This window comes from Polypterus senegalus, chromosome 10 (assembly GCF_016835505.1).
Source record: "Polypterus senegalus isolate Bchr_013 chromosome 10, ASM1683550v1, whole genome shotgun sequence".
NCBI classification, from domain to species: domain Eukaryota; kingdom Metazoa; phylum Chordata; class Cladistia; order Polypteriformes; family Polypteridae; genus Polypterus; species Polypterus senegalus.
This window is the reverse complement of record NC_053163.1, coordinates 165,830,852-165,842,974: the sequence shown is the minus strand read 5'-3', so window position 1 is coordinate 165,842,974 and position 12,123 is coordinate 165,830,852.

Here is a 12,123-nt window from a genome sequence, read left to right as displayed (position 1 = left end):
GCTCCAGTATTCTGCTGTTGAACTTCTCCGGCTGCGTCCCTCCATGTCAACGCCTCCTCCTGCTTCTCTGCATCTCCATCCGGACATCATCTTCCAACCACGTCGGAGATACATTCATCGTGGATCCCGACGAACGGTCCACCAGGATCCCTCGTCTGCAATAAAGTCTTTCTGGTCTAACTCTCGCCGTCCTCCTCGTCACGCTGATCGGGCTGTCGACCATAGTGTGCTTGCCAGCCTAACTAGGTCGGCTAACACCTCTATTACCCATGGGACTACCACCTTCAACTTCGGACTACTGAACATTCGCTCACTTACGAACAAGGGGTCTCTTGTTCAGGATCTCCTCGTTGATCGTAAGTTTGATTTCCTCTGTTTAGTTGAGACTTGGCAAAAACCTAATGACTTTTCTGAACTCAATGAATCCACTCCGCCGGGATTTGTTTACATCTGTCAACGTGCCGCGAGGAGGTCTCGCGATGTTATACCGCGAGAAGTGGAACGTTTTGCCGATGTCTGTCCCTGCTTTCAACTCGTTTGAATGTACTGTATGCAAGTTACCTGGATCTTCGCCCTACCGTCATCGCTGCTGTTTATCGTCCACCTAAACCGAATAGTGACTTTTTAAATGACTTTGCTGCTTTCCTTGCTCAGCTTGTCATTGTCTCCCCTAATATTATTTTGCTGGGTGACTTCAATATTCATATGGACAATGTAAATAACCCTCTTACTAGAGACTTTATGTCCTGCCTGGAGAACTTTGGGCTCCAACAGTTCACCAAGGTCCCCACTCATTCAAAAGGACACATTTTGGACTTAATTTGTTGCTCTGGTGTCTCTTCTCTCGATCATACAACTGATGAACTGCCTTTCTCTGACCACTCTCTCTCTCTTTTAATCTTCAACTCTCTATATCTATCCCGAAGCTACCCCGCACAATAACTTTTCGCAATATCAAGAACATTAATTTGGACTCTGTTCGATCCAGTATTGAATCACATATTGCCACTCCTAATTTAACTACCGCTGATGAGTTGATTTTGCATTATAACACCAGCCTTCATCATATTCTGGATTCTCTTGCCCCTTTTAAAACAAAGTCTGTTTCATTTTCCCTCTCTGCCCCCTGGTTTACGCCGGAACTTCGTCTCATGAAAGCGAAAGGCCGGCAATTAGAGCGACTTTATAAAAAAACTGGGCTCGCGGTTCACAAAGATATGTATTTCCACCATCTTTCACATTATAAGGATTGTATTAATCAAACTAAATCTGCCTACTATTCTAATATAATCAGCATGAATGAAGGCAACACTAAATCATTGTTCTCACTCCTCAAACGTGTCACACAACCCCCTGATTTGTGGCCATCACATCTCTACTCTTATCCATCCATCCATTTTCTAACCCGCTGAAGCCGAATACAGGGTCACGGGGGTCTGCTGGAGCCAATCCCAGCCAACACAGGGCACAAGGCAGGAACCAATCCTGGGCAGGGTGCCAACCCACCACAGGACACACACAAACACACCCACACTAGGGCCAATTTAGAATCGCCAATCCACCTAACCTGCATGTCTTTGGATTGTGGGAGGAAACCGGAGCGCCCGGAGGAAACCCACACAGACACGGGAGAACATGCAAACTCCACGCAGGGAGGACCCGGAAGTGAACCCGGTCTCCTAACTGCGAGGCAGCAGCGCTACCACTGCGCCACCGTGCCGCCCTATCTCTACTCTTATGCCTTTTGTAATTCTCTGATGTCATTTTTTATGAACAAAATCGAGAGTATCCACCACTACCTTGCTTTGCAATCCGCTCACACTACTCCTTCTGAATTCTTCCCATCTACTCACCCTTTTTCTTTCTTTCAACTTCCCTCCACCTTAGAAATATCAGATATAATCCTTCATTCTAAGTCATCCACCTGTCTGCTTGACCCCTTATCTACATCACTTGTCAAAGCCTGCCTTCCATCTCTGCTCCATATTATATCTGCTATTATCCATTCTTCGCTTTCAACTGGAATTGTTCCTGCTTCATTCAAAACTGCTATAGTAACCCCAATTTTAAAAAAAATCGGCGCCGATCCATCTAATTTTAACAACCTGCGTCCGATCTCTAACCTACCTTTCTTATCCAAAATCCTAGAAAAAGTGGTAGCCAAACAGCTCCACTCTCACTTATCCCTGAATAACCTGTATGAACAATTCCAGTCTGGTTTCCGCCCACTCCATAGTACAGAAACTGCATTAATCAAAATAACTAACGATCTTCTCATGGCAGCAGACTCCGGCTTACTCTCTATCCTCATACTACTTGATTTGAGTGCGGCTTTTGACTCCATTTCTCATTCCATTATTCTCAATAGACTATCTTCCATTGGTGTCACCCACAATGTCTATAACTGGTTCACATCCTACCTTTCTGGCCGCTCCCAATTCATACAGCTCAAATCATTTTCATCTCACTCTGTATCTGTTACTACAGGTGTGCCTCAAGGCTCTGTCCTGGGCCCCCTTCTGTTCACCATCTATCTCCTTCCTCTGGGCAATATCTTCAGGAAATATAATATTCATTTTCACTGTTATGCAGATGACACCCAGCTTTATTTTTCAACTTCACCCACAATCACCCTCCCACCTACCACCCTTACTGACTGTCTGGCCGAAATCAAAAACTGGTTTACATTTAATTTTCTTAAACTCAACAGTGATAAAACAGAGATCCTTCTTATTGGTACAAAATCCACATTATCCAAATCCCATAACTTCCCTATTATAATTGATAACTGTACTCTATCCCTCCTCTCAGGCCAAAAGTCTTGGTGTCATCTTGGATAATAACCTCTCCTTTCTTTCACACATCAATACTATTACACGATCTGCCTACTTCCACCTACGTAATATCAACCGTCTCCGTTCCTCTCTCACCCCTCACTCTGCTGCAGTTCTTGTTCATAGCCTTGTCACCTCTCGCCTTGACTATTGTAACTCTCTTCTATTTGGTCTCCCTCAAAAAACTCTTCACAAACTTCAACTAGTCCAGAACTCAAGCCGCCCGTATTATCACGAGATCTCCTTCCACTCACCACATCACTCCTGTTCTGCATCAACTTCACTGGCTCCCTGTCAAGTTCCGCATCGAGTTTAAAATCCTTCTGCTAACCTTTAAAGCTATTCATGATTTAGCCCCCCCGTACCTGTCTAACCTTCTCCACATCGTCACCCCTTCCCGTACTCTTAGATCATCCTCCTCAATTAAATTGACTGTTCCTTCCGCTCGTCTTTCCACAATGGGGAACAGAGCTTTCAGTCGTTCTGCCCCCCGACTTTGGAATGCACTGCCTCCTGAGATTAGAAACATTAATTCATTCTCTCTGTTTAAGTCTTCAGTTAAAACTCATCTTTTTAAACTTGCCTTCTCTATGTAAACACTGTACTGTATTGTGTGTTGGGTGTTGTGTAAAGTGTACGGTGTCCTTGAGTGTTTGAAAGGCGCCTATAAATAAAATGTATTATTATTATTATTTACCTCTGATGATCACGGGGTCCATGAGGGGCCTGGGCCTCCTAAAATCCACCACCAGCTCCTTGGTCTTGCTGGTGTTCAGGTGTAGGTGGTTTGAGTCGCACCATTTAACAAAGTCCTTGATTAGGTTCCTGTACTCCTCCTCCTGCCCACTCCTGATGTAGCCCACCATAGCAGTGTCATCAGTGAACTTTTGCACATGGCAGGACTCCGAGTCATATTGGAAGTCTGATGTATGTTAGCTGAACAGGACTGGAGAAAGTCCAGTCCCCTGTGGCGCTCCTGTGCTGCGGACCACAATGTCAGACCTGCAGTTCCCGAGACGCACATACTGAGGTCTGTCTGTAAGATAGTCCACAATCCATGGCACCAGGTGTGAATCTACTGCCATCTCTGTCAGCTTGTCTCTAAGGAGCAGAGGTTGGATGGTGTTGAAGGCGCTAGAGAAGTCCAGAAACATAATTCTTACAGCACCACTGCCTCTGTCCAAGTGGGAGAGGGATCAGTGTAGCATGTAGATGATGGCATCCTCCGCTCCCACCTTCTCCTGGTATGCGAACTGCAGAGGGTCGAGGGCATGGCAGACCTGAGGCCTCAGGTGGTGAAGCAGCAGCCGCTCCATGGTCTTCATCACATGTGACGTCAGGGTGACAGGCCAGAAGTCATTCAGCTCACTAGGACGTGATACCTGTGTTTGAAATCTGTTACAAATATTAAACTGTTGACGCCAGATGCACAAAACGTTTTGTTTAATGTGTATCCTCTGTAACATCTATAGTTGAATTACCAAAAATATAGAAAACAGTTGACGGTGGCCTGTAGGTGGTCATTTTTGACTTTTGCCGAAGCAGCACACGTTGGTGTCCAAAAGCCTGCCACTATGGGTGGGCTGCTGTAGCGTTCAGTGTAACGTGAATGCAGCAGTGGGTTGCATCTACTGCAGTGCCACCCGGTGGCCACGGTTGGAACTTGTGTGCTTTTCAATTGAAAAAGGCTACTTTTGGGCATTGAGCCAGCCTCTCAGTTACTTACTCTTACTTACTCACAGGGTGCAAATCTAATGTTATTTATACATTTTACGAGACTTTTTATTTTTAGTGATTTATTTTTTATCAGGTAACTATAGCATCTTAGAGGAGGGAAAAATACCTACTGTGATGGCTGAAGTTGGTTTGGATGGGGCACACACAGAGTGGTTTTTAACTTCATTTTGTGACACGTTGTGGAAGCCAGCGTTTTAAAAGCTTATGTTTTTTTGGTTCATTTTGTTGAAATCGTGGGGTCAAATTATGAGATTGTATACCCCTTGTGCACCGTTTTCATATCATGCCAGTGTCTGGGTCTGTAATCAAGGCTGGTGCTGCTGGGTGGCATACAGCGTCCAACACACTAGCTGTAAAGTCAGCAGTGATTGTCTGCTGAGGTGTTACTTGGATTTGTGGGTAAGTTAGGAGGTAATCGGTAAGTAAAGATGGCCATCACACCTAAACACCAAAAAGAAAATGTCGTCCCGGAGGGGACTTTGGACCCACTCAAGCAAACTGTGAATTCAGAAGAATTCCCTGAAAAGTAGAAACTCAACAGTGTAAGAAACAGAAAAGACAAATGAAAAAGGGGTGGGCACCGTATATTGCTGAAAACAACAAAAGAATAGAATTAAAAAAAAAAAAATAACTGCAACAAAGTAACATCCGTCCAGACACAAGTTCAAATCTGAACTGCCTCAGATGGCTGAACGTCCGGTCTCGTGTGCCTCGGGCAGGAATTATTGGGTCCAGGAGGCGGGACATAGGAAGTGACATCAGAGATGGATTCTTTTGGTCTGCAGAGGAAAAAAGAGAGAAGGCATTGGTACACAGCGCCAACCGCTGGTTCAGCAGGAAATCAAGTGAAACCTTGAGTCAGTGGTCCTCAAACTGTGGGGCGAGGGGGCAAAGATGTGAAAAAAAATGAAATGAGAATCGAAAAGATGAAAAATACGTCTATTGAAACCAAAACAAATTATCTTAAACTACATTCTGATACTGGAAAAATAAATATAGAGCTAGATAAATGTTGATAAAAGATAAGTAGGTATAATAAAATATGCATCTATGATATATCATTAATTGGTATTGGTGGGCTCCTTTCAAAAAAACGTTAGGGTGACGCGATTAAAACTGTTATGAAAACTCAGGTCGCTAATACTTAAAGGTTGAGAAACGCTGCCTTGAGTCGTCTCCCAAACACACACACACACACGTGACAACAGCGAAATCTGAACTGGGTTTCGTTTTTGGAAATTCGGGTGATGATGTCAGCAGTCGTGTTGGTGCGTCCAGGACCAACAGAAATGTGGCCATCAGGCATTGGCCGAGAACGTGAAAAATGATCAGCTGATGTTTGACTGCCGCTGTCCTCGAGTCGGCATCAGATTTTACCAGCTTCTCAGTTACTTACACTTACCCACAGGGTGCATATAATCTTTCTAAATTTTACAAGACTTTTCATTTTCAGGAAATGATGGTATCTAAGAAGAGGGAAAAAAACATCTACTGCGATGGTTGAAGTTGGTTTGGATGAGGCACAGGCAGAGTCGTTTTTAACTTCATTTTGTGAAGTGTTATGGCTCCTTTACTGCATCTAGGAAGCCAGCGCCTTAAAAGTGGATGTTTTTATGAACCTTTGGTCCAATCTGAGGTCCAGAGCACCGCGAAGCAGCTTTTCCATCCATCCATCCATTATCCAACCCTCTATATCCTAACTACAGGGTCAGAGGGGTCTGCTGGAGCTTTTCATTGAGGATATTTCTGTACTTCGTTCCAGTCGGCTTTCCCTCAACCCTGACAAGTCGCTCAATCCCTGATGCTGCCATCGCCACGATGCTTCACCGCTGGAGTGATGCTGCACAGGTGATGAGTGGTGCTGAGCTTCCTCCAGACATGACACCTACAACTGATGTTGATTTCATCAGAACTGAGATTCTTATTTCTCCTGAGGGTCCTTAAAAGTAGGTGCCTGTTTACAAAATCTCCAAGCAGGTGTCCGTGTGCAGGCTGGCCACTCTTACCATACAGTCCAGGGGCCTCATGTATAACGGCGTGCGTAGAACTCGCACTATAACACGGCGTAAGCACAAAAGCCGAAATGTGCTTACGCACAGAAAAATCCAGATGCAGGAATCTGTGCGTACTTCAACTTCCACGTTCTTCCGCTACATAAATCCCGATCAGCGTGAAAAGTAACACTCGTGCACGCGCTTTATGTAACGCCCCAACTCCTCCCAGAATTACGCCTCTTTGAATATGCAAATCAATATAAATCGCCCTTAAGCGCAGCCTTCTGTGAAAAGACAATGGGAAAATATAAGAATTTCAGCGAATACCAAGTGGAGGCAAAGGAAAAACATACAATTTGTTCAAATAAACCGTGGAATAATCAACAAAAGGAAGTTGATCGAGTGACATAGCGTGTTGGAGAAACTTGAAAGCTCACGTTCACAAAATCGCACAGTGCCAGAAATAAAAAAGAAGTCGCATATCAAAGTCGCCGTGAAAAGCCGAGTTGTAGCCCACCGTCTGAGTGTCATATGAAAGCTTATTAGGGTACAGAGAAAAAAGGCACACGGTGGGGGAAAAGCACTAAATGTCAACTTCAATCTCGACATTTCCACTTTAATCACGCAGTTTATTTTGTCATTAAAGTAGAACATCATAAACTTCATCTTAAAGTCGTTTAATTAACCATTTTCTCAAATCACATCGTAATTAAAGTAGCACGTTAAATGCTTTGTTTTGTATTTGATCTTCTATGTGCTCTGTGTGTGAATCACTACTTGTTTCTTATACTGGCTCTCTTCCTCCAACTGGACACAGAGTCCATGACATTCGTGATATTACAGCTCTCTGAATAACTCAAATACTGAGATGTATACGTGATATCATTTTCATGATGATAGGAGCTAAAGCACGTTATTAAACATGTGTTTCACGGCGCAGTGATTGTGTGCGACCTTCGATGAAATAATTTATTACAGCAGTACTCAGGGACGGCTCTAGGCTTGTGGTGGCACTGGGCAGAGGAAGAATCGGTGGCTCCTTCGCCCACCAATGTCAGTAAGGTATCTTATGCACGGTGGATGGCCACCGCCTCGTGCTCGTGACACAAGCGTTTAACTTTTGTCGAAATTTGTCGCTGCGTTTTTAGCTGTGTTGTTATTTTCTCTTTCTGTTTTATATTCAATATATATTGGCGTGGCCACCCCTGCAGTCCTTGCTTTTCTTTCTCCAACTAACCGATCGCCACACAATCAGCTCTGTAATAGAAGTTAAGCCATCTGTAAGCTTAGAGCGCAGATTCTTCAAAACGTTTCAGGCAGGCATGTCAAACACGCGGCCCGCATGACAGATCCTAGTTAGCACCGAACTCGTACAAAATGATTACAATTGTTTGTGGTTGAATCATTCTGCATCTTCGGCGTTACTTATTGACTTTTCTTACTTCTGCCTTCTGACAAAGGCACGTTTTCCCATAGCATTACGGTACCGGAAACGTCGTCTGCTAGTTTAGCCACGAGACTTGAGCAAAGTTAATGAGCCACGACGTCACAACTGAAGTGCTAGGCTGCAGCAGGGCCGGCTTTAGGCATGTGCAAACTGTGCACCTGCGCAGGGATGCCAACTCCCAGGGGTCGCCACGCCAATATATATTGAATATAAAACAAAAAAGAGAAAATAACGACAGAGCTGACGGCAATGCGGCCAAAAAACATTGTGTTTCTTGTTAATTATGCTGTATTTACTAATGTCGCCCGAGTCGGAGCAGTAAGCTATATGTAGTATTATAACGTTCTGCTGTAATGAGAATATCATGGGCCACCTCTTGGTTTTCAAGTTATGGACACGCGCATTTAGACACGTGTCATGAGCACGAGGCGGCTATCCAGTGTCCGCAACGGACGTGGCCATCCGCCATGCATAAGATACCATACTGACATTGGCGGGCGAAGGAGCCACCGATTCTTTCTCTGCCCAGGGCCGCCCCTGCGCAGGCTACACTACTGGCTGGGCTGCTGAGACTGACCACTGCGCAGAACTGACCATCACGAGTAGTAATAGTTCGCATATTTTTACTTTTTTTTTTTGCTCTAGTTTTATCTAATTATGTGCTAGTATTGTAACAAACAGTCAGTGCAGACTACAGCTGAAGATCAGGGGTGTATTTTCCGTACGTCGCTTAAATCATCCGAGATCAGATGCCTCATCTTGGATGAGTTAATGTATGTGAAACTCATCCGTGATAAATCGGTTTTTCAAACGCAGCGGTGTGGTAGATTAGTCGAGCTGGATCTAATCATCCGAGATGAATGCGCGCGCCCGCGCTGAGTGAAAAGCCCATATATATCGAGTCTAGAAAACATGATCAGCAAGTCTTTGATAGGCTGCAACAAAATGACGAAAGAACTAATATGTACAAAGGGTAACACTGCAAAAGCAGCCCAAACCAGAAAAGACGGCTGGCAAAAAGTGGCCGACAGATTAAACGCGTGTGCATTGAATTTACTGAAAGCAGAGGTTCATTTCCTATGTGTCAGATTAAGTATTATTTAATATGTCATAATTCCAGATCAAACGTGAGCACAAGGAGAACATGGGGACAGATTAAAGTGAAGTACAAGAATATACTTCAAACTGGTAAATATTGTTATATAACTATTTAAAGAATTGTTGACATAAAGAATCATATACATTATAAAAAAAACATCAATTTTAAAGCTAATAAGAAGGCAGACAACAGGTGGAGGTCCACGTGGTCCAGACCTAACCCCTGCGGAAGAATTAGCTCTCCAGCAAAATGCCCATCGCCCTGTTTTGAGGGCATTCCAGTGGGAAACTCCTCCTCAGAACCAGTGGCAGGATGCAGTGGTCACTTCATTTCAGGTAAAGGATGGCCATTGCATATATTTGACCTCAATGTGTGTATGGCGTTATTTCAGTGCCACTATTCTGAGCGCACGTAAAAAAATATTGCAAGTGCAAGTGTTGCATTTTGAGGAGAAATTTATTTTGAGCGTACAAAAGCTGAATTTGAGTGAACAAAATTCATTGCTGCGTGCAAAAAATGTATTTCAGTGTTTGCACTTATCCATATACACACACAATAGCACCCCCCTCTCGCTCAGTTTTTTCATTTGCGCTTGCTCGCAATGTGTTGCTTGCGCTCACAACATTCTCTGCTGCGAGCGCTCAACTCTCTGTACACCGTTATAAGTGTGCCACAAAACCAACCAATCACAGACTTGGTTTCAAAAATTCTGATTGGCTCTTACGGTCTCCAATCAGCTCGCTAGCTGTTGCATTCCGGAAACAGTCCGAAATGTAGCTAAATCCAGCTAAACTCAATTAAACCCCAATTTTAAAATAAAATAATTAAAGATATTATCCGCAAATTGGGAAGATCCAAATGGAGTTGATTGAACTGCAGTCAGATTCTACTCTGAAGGCAAAATACAACAGAGTTGGTGTGCCAGGCTGGTATGCTTACCTGCCACCCCGTAAGTAGGCATCGAAGGTACTGTCTGTGTTCGGAAGCACTAAAGCTACCAAAACCCACATCGCTCAAGACTTACTGCCGAGCGCCTGTCATCTCTCATAAAAGTTGCAGCTGCACAAGATTTCAAGCCTGATATTGACGAACTGGTCACTAATAAGAGATGCCAAGTGTTGGGACAAAAGAAATCGATCTCACTGCACTATAAGACTCCTATATAATATAATAATATAAGGACCTAGCTAAGAGACTAAGACTCTAATTTTACGTTGTTCCATGGAGCTTGTATGGAAATAAATAGATTTTCTTTAAACTTTAAACTTTAAGCGTTACATTTTTTAAAGTTTTCGGTATTGGAAAGAAAGCTACAGTAACTTTGTATAATAGTATAAGTATTTGTTACAGTGCGGCCCGCCGATGCACATATGGCAGTCGAAACATGACATGCCTGGTTTAAGGAACATTGAAATAACTTCGTAGTACATGTTTAATTATTCTATCCTTCACGACACTCCCAGTGATGAATATAGATTATTTAAATGAGGTTAAAGTTTTATCTGTATAATATAATAAACATATTTTGCTGCATTTCACCTTAAAAATGATATCATCATCATATGTAAATACATGCTTTATAAAGTGGCGCAGGTTGTGCGATATTATAACTGTAGTGCAAGTTTACAGTGCGGTGATTGTACTTATAAGTCCTAACAGTTCTACAAGGAGCACTTGATTGAGTGCGTTTATAGTTCTTGGGATGAAACTGTTTCTGAACCGCGAGGTCCGTACAGGAAAGGCTTTGAAACGTTTTGCCGTGGCCGAGACAGCGTGTCCATTAAACTGTATACCGATAATTTTCTGTCCGATCAGCTGCTGCTGTGATTCCCACTCAGATACAGTGATATAAATACTCCGAGTCGTGCAGTGAGAGTAATATGGAAAGAGATGATCCGCTGTGGCAACTCCTAACGGGAGCAGCTGAAAGAAGAAGAAGGTGCAGTGAGAATAACAACGCTAAAGCAGTTCTGGTATTTGGAATACTATGGCTATTCCCTGGACCATTATATTGTTACTGGTTAATCAGATGCATTACACTAATAAACAATATGCGATTAATTTCAGTTAATTTATAAAGCCGCGTCAGGAAAGGACCACACAGGAACAGCAGCACTGCTTTGACGCTGGGTGCCGCCAGTCTGCAAAACCGAGCGGAGAACTTGCGTACGACAAGACATGAGGTACCGTGGAAAAGTGCGTGGCTTTACACCGAATGTAGGTTTTATACATCGGGATTTGAACGTGGAAAAGTTCTTACGCAAAATGTCTGTGCGTACGCACCGTTTACACATGAGGCCCCTGGTCGTTTTAAAGTTTTAATTCTTGAGACCAGTGTGCTCCTGGGGACCCTCAAAGCTTGACAGATGGTTTTGTCCTCTTGCCCTGATCTGTGCCTCACCACAGTTTTTTGATCACAGAGGTATTCAGAGAGTCCCTGGACTTCACGACTTGGTTTGTGTCCTGACTTGCAGTGTGAATTGTCGGACCTTCAATCCACAGGTACAGGTATGCCTTTCTAAAAGATGTCCAATCAGTTCAAAGGGCCACAGGTGGACTCCAATCCAGTTCTAGAAACATCTCAAGGAAAATTAAAGCACAATTTACTTGAAAGGGTCTCAAAACTTCCAGGAATGAGAATTTCTGTCTTTGAGTTTGAATAAATGTGTAAACCTTTCTGAAAACATGTCGCCACTTTGTCATTTGGAGTTACTCTGCGTAGTTTGCTTTTCAAAAACGGCCAACTTATCCAATTAAAATGAAATCTACAACCCGATAAAGTGTGCAGAAAGCAAAAGGATCAGAAGACTTTCTGGATCCACAATACAACTCAAGTGCGCTTTAAACAATAATCGTCATATTTGCCACTTTCACAAAGCCTTTTAAAGAAACGTTAGCCGCTTTCACAACAGCATGGAAATGCTTGAAATGTAACGGTTCACGAATCGAGCGCTTGCTTGTGGAGATTCTAGTCCGATTGAGAGCTTACTACACTCGAAATTAAACGTAACA